We start from the raw sequence: 5,618 nt of genomic DNA on the forward strand, positions 1-5,618 counted from the left end.
GTACACATTAACAGAAAACCAGAATCTGGAGCACAATCAACACTCCAACTCCGTCACTCCGATTCTGATATGGAATGTTGGTGTCCTACCAGCTGAGCAAAGGCCCACCACTAAACTAGTGGTTTAAAGCCAGGGTTTCTGAGGTGCTGGACTACTAACCGAACAGTTTTCTCAATGTAAAATTCTATGTTCAGAAAGCATGCACAAGGTCATGTCATATAAATTGGCAATATAAATATACCATATGTGATGATTACAAACATTTTGCTGGTAAAGGAAAATTTAGCAACACAAATGAGACCCAACAGTGATATATTACAGTACTTTAAATTCCAGTTTAATATTTAAGTAGGATTATAAAATTCCCATAAAGTTTTGGAATTTCAGGATAAATTAGTTTTCACTTTGCTTTTTGAGTGAAGCTGCATAGATAACAAGCCTCAGAGAGTAATCTTCCACTTGTTAGCATAGTTTGCAATCCTCCAATAGGGGCAGCATGCTGTGTTTATATATGGAAGTCCTGGGCACACTGGAATGACTTTCCATACATAAAGAATGTGGGATGTGGTAGACAGAGAGTAAAATGGGAGACATGCCTGCTGTGTTTACAGATGGAGGTACAGAGCAAACTGATTCTGAAATGAAAGCCTACAGTGAACAACAAAAAGCACATAAGTCTAAGGAAGTACAAACAAGGCAATGGATAATGACTGGTTCCTTGGAAGCTTTTTTGAGAAAAGGAGATGCCCAAAAAGCAGAATGTTTGCCTTTATTCCATCATGAAAATTCGGTGCCTAGCACCACACATTCCTGCAGTGTGGAATAAGATCAATCTTTGAGAAAGTAAAAAAAATGAAGTTTGCAAAATGTAGTAAAAACACTGAGTTACCTAAAAATGGACTGGGCATCCCTAAATTTTGTAAAACATAATAGTGAACAGTCAGAGGATATCCTTTGCATATTTTTTTTTGACAGGCAGAGTGGACAGTGAGAGAGACAGAGAGAAAGATCTTCCTTTGCCGTTGGTTCACCCTCCAATGGCCGCCGTGGCCGGTGCGCTGTAGCCGGCGCACTGCGCTGATCCGATGGCAGGAGCCAGGTACTTATCCTGGTCTCCTATGGGGTGCAGGGCCCAAGCACTTGGGCCATCCTCCACTGCACTCCCGGGCCACAGCAGAGAGCTGGCCTGGAAGTGGGACAACCGGGACAGAATCCAGCGCCCCGACCAGGACTAAGACCCTGTGTGCCGGCGCCGCAAGGCGGAGGATTAGCCTATTGAGCTGCGGCACCGGCCAACCTTTGTATATGTTTTAACAATATTCAGTAATTATGAAGGAGGCCTGGGGGATTTCTGTGTACCACTTTAGTGTCATTGTAAGCATTACATGGTAATACAAGCTGTCTGCAAAGCTCATTTTTTTGATATAGAGCTGACTGTGGACTTGTCCTGTGAAGTCCGCATCTTCTGGGAGAAGGGGCGATAGTGTTCTTCCACAAGAAGCCCCAGGGACAGGCTTCGGTAAACATGTCCATCTTTATTAACAACTATGTACACTTTTAAAGGGCAAGCATAAGGGGTATAAGTAACTCAGGGCAAACACTAAAACTTTAGGACAGAACTGACACTGGTGCCAATATGCTTCTCCAATCAGTTTGACGATCACTTGATCACTTAGCTAGAGTAGCTTTCCATGTGGACCTGGGCCACACTCGGGAGCAGTTTAGATGATTGACAGTAGGCAGGGGTGGGAAGAAATGTGCCTGGGGCTCCTGCCACCTGCCAGCTGCCAGGGTAACTGCCTGGACTAGGCCGCCAGTCTTACCTGATAACCCACAGATAAGTACCTTAGTTTTTTTGAAAATACTGTTTACTGTTGATTAGGATATTTTACATTTTTACAATTTTACCTGTTTGCTAGTGAAAAACTGATCTAGAGACAAGAGAATCAATAATAGAGCTACAATTAAGTTCTAGCCAAAGAATATCCAAAAATTAACTTTTCATTGTCCATCTGGAATCTAATTTTGTAGCTTCGTCTTTGCATTAAACATTCTTCCTTCCAATTCTTATGACTACTTCATATACTTGTGACTTCTTTGAATTAGTCTTATCATGTTAGTGCCCTTCAAAATGAGTAATTAATTACTTGATGTAACTTCTCTTCCCCCTCTTTGCTCTCTCCCTCTCTCCCTCTCTCTCACTACTTCTCTGAATCTATCTCTCATAAAAATAAAACTATTGAAAACCACTTTTGTTGCTTTAATATTTCCAGAAAGGATTTTAATATCACTCATATAACAGTGTTTATTGTCATGTTTGTGATGGATCTTCTAGAATAAACTATCTCAGAAGGGCTAATATTTTAAATTGAGTGAAAAAGCAATGAGGCACTTTGGAATTTTCTGTGTAAATTATCAAAGATTCAGAAACAAATAAGAAATATTCACAAATTGATGCTGGTCCTTGCCCAAGTGATTTTTTTTTGGTGGTGGTGGTATTGTTGTTTAATAATTACTTGGAATTTATCTTTTAAAAAATTGGTTATTAGAAAGTCAGAGTTTCACAGAGAGAGAGGAGAGGCAGAGAGAGAGAGAGAGGTCTTCCATCTGATCGTTCACTACCCAATTTGTCACAACAGCAGGTGCTGGGCAGATTCAAAGCCAGTAGCCGGAGCTTCTTCTAGGTCTCCCACATGGGTGCAGGGGCCCAAGGACTTGGGCCATCTTCTACTGCTTTCCCAGGCCACAGCAGAGAGCTGGATTGGAAGTGCAAAAGCCAGGTTTCAAACCGATGCCCACATGGGATGCCGGTGCTTCAGTCCAGGGCATTAATCCACTGTCCCACAGTGCCAGCCCCAACCACATGGATGGAATTTAAATCAAATTTCAACATGTACTTAGGAAATGGACAGTATTAGGTTAAAATAATGAAATTTATATTGAAAGTCATATGGCCTCAACCATTTTGTATAATTTGAGATTATACCTCAAAACTGTATATATTCTTATTTTCAGTTTAATTCTATTTTTGTTAATTAATAATTAGTTAATTTTTAAGGAATACAAATTTCATAAGTACAACTTTAAAAATATAGTTATTCTTCCAACCAAACTGCCCTCCTGCCCACATCCCCACCCTTTCTCCTCCTCCCTCTCCCCTTCTTAGTCTCATTCATCAAGATTAATTTTCAGTTAACTTTGTACACAGAACACCAACTCACTACTAAGTAAAGATTTTAACAATTTGGAAACACATGCACACACACACACACACACACAAAACTGTTTGAGAAATAGTTTTACAGTTAACTCTTATAATACCACTCATTGAGGATAGAGGTCCTGCATGGGGAGTTAGTGCACAGTTATTTTATTGTTAATTTAACAAGTAACACTATTATGTATTATGTCAGTGACCACCTGAGGCTCTTGACATGTTCTGCCCAGACTATGGAAGCCCATTGAAGACACAATCACCATCAGTATTTAGACAAGGCCATAAGCAAAGTGGAAGTTCTCTCCTCCCTTCATTTGACAGGCATTTAGGTTGATTCAATGTCTTAGCTATTGTGAATTGAGCTGCAATAAACACGGGGGTTCAGATAACTATTTTCATTACTGATTTCATTTCCCTTAGGTAAATTCCCAGGAGTGGGATGGCTGGGTCATATGGTAGGTCTGTACTCCAATTTTGGAGACATATCCATATTGTCTTTCACAGTGGTTTTACCAGTTTACATGGGTTAGGGTACCTTTTTCTCCACATCCTTGCCAGCATTTATTGTTTGTTGATTTCTGTTTGAAAGCCATTCTAACTGGGGTGGTGTGATAACACATTGTGGTTTTGACTTGCATTTCCCTGATGATTAGTGGTCCTGAGCATTTTTTATGTGTCTACATCCTCTTTTGAAAAATGTCTGTTTAAAGCCTTTGCCTATCTCTTAACTGGGTTGTTTGTTTTGCTGTTGTGTAGTTTCTTGATACCTTTGTATATTCTGGTTATTAATCCTTTATCAGGTGCATAGTTTACAAATCATTTCTCCCATTCTGTTGGTAGCCTCTTCACTTTCCTGAGTATTTCTTTTGCAGTACAGAAACTTCTCAATTTGATGTAATCCCATTTCTTAATTTTGGCTTTCAATGCTTGCATTTCTGGAGGCTTTTCCTAGAACTCTTTGCCTGTGCCAATGTCTTGCAGAGTTTCTCCAGTGTTCTCTAATAATTTGATGTTTTTGTGTGGACATTTAAGTTTTTAATCCACTTTGAGTGTATTTTGGGGTAAGGTGTAAGGTAGGGGTCTTGTTTCATATTTCTGCATGTGGAAATCCAGTTTTCCCAGAAGCACTTGTCGAAGAGACTGTCCTTGCTCCAGGAATTGGTTTTAGCTCCTGGATCAGATGTAAGTTCATTGTAGATGCTTGGATTGATTTATAGTGTTTCTATTCTGTTCCATTGATCAATCCATCTGTTTTTGTACCAGTATCAGGCTGTTTTGACTTTAACTGCCTTGTAGTATATCTTTGAATCTTGTATTGTGGTTCCCCAGCTTTGTTTTGTTGTATAAGATTGCTTTAGCTATTCAAGGTCTCCTGTGTTTCCATACAAATTTCAGCATCATTTTTTCTAGATCTGAGAAGAATGTCTCTGATATTTTGATTGCTATCACATAGAATCTGTAAATTGCTTTTGGAAGAATGGACATTTTGATTATATTGATTCTTCCAATACATGAAAATGGAAGATTTTTCCAATTTGTTGTATCTTCTTCCATTTCTTTAATGTTTTGTAATCCTCATAGTAGAGATCTTTAACATCCTTGGTTCAATTTATTCCAAGGTATTTTTTGTAGCTTTTGTGAATGGGATTGATCTTAGAAGCTCAATCTCAGCCTTGTCATTGTCTGTGTATACAAAAGCTAATGATATCATGTATTGGTTTTATATCCTGCCACTTTACCAAACTCTTCTGTGAGTTCCAGTTGTCTCTTGCTGGAGCGTTTTTGATCACCTTTATATAGAAACATGTAATCTGCAAATAAGTATAGTTTGACTCCATCCATCCCAAATTGTATCCCTTTGACTTCTTTCTTCTGCATTGAATAGCAATAGTGAGAATGGGTATCCTTGTCTGGTACTGAATCTCAGTGGGAATGGTTCCAATTTTTCACCATTCAATAGGACACTGCCTGTGGGTTTGTTATAAATTGCTTGATTGTGTTGAGGAATGTTCTTTCTATACCCAATTTGATTAGAGTTTTCATCATGAAAGGGTATTGTATTTTATCAAATGCTGTCTCTGCATCTATTGAAATAATCATACTGTTTTTGTTCTTCCGTTTCTTAACATGATGTATCTCATTGATTGACTTGTGAATGTTGAACCATCCCTGCATACCAGGGATAAATCCCACTTGGTCTGGGTGGATGATGATTCTGATGTGTTTTTGGATTCGATTCCCTAGAATGTTGTTGAGAATTTTTGTGTCTGTGTTCATTAAGGCAATTGGTTCATAATTATCTTTCTCTGTTTCATCTTTTTCAGGTTTAGAATTAAGGTGATTTTGGCTTCATAGAAAGAATTTTGGGGGGATTCCCTCCCTTTCAATTGTTTTGAATAAC

This window comes from Oryctolagus cuniculus, chromosome 9 (genome assembly GCF_964237555.1).
Source record: "Oryctolagus cuniculus chromosome 9, mOryCun1.1, whole genome shotgun sequence".
Taxonomy (NCBI): domain Eukaryota; kingdom Metazoa; phylum Chordata; class Mammalia; order Lagomorpha; family Leporidae; genus Oryctolagus; species Oryctolagus cuniculus.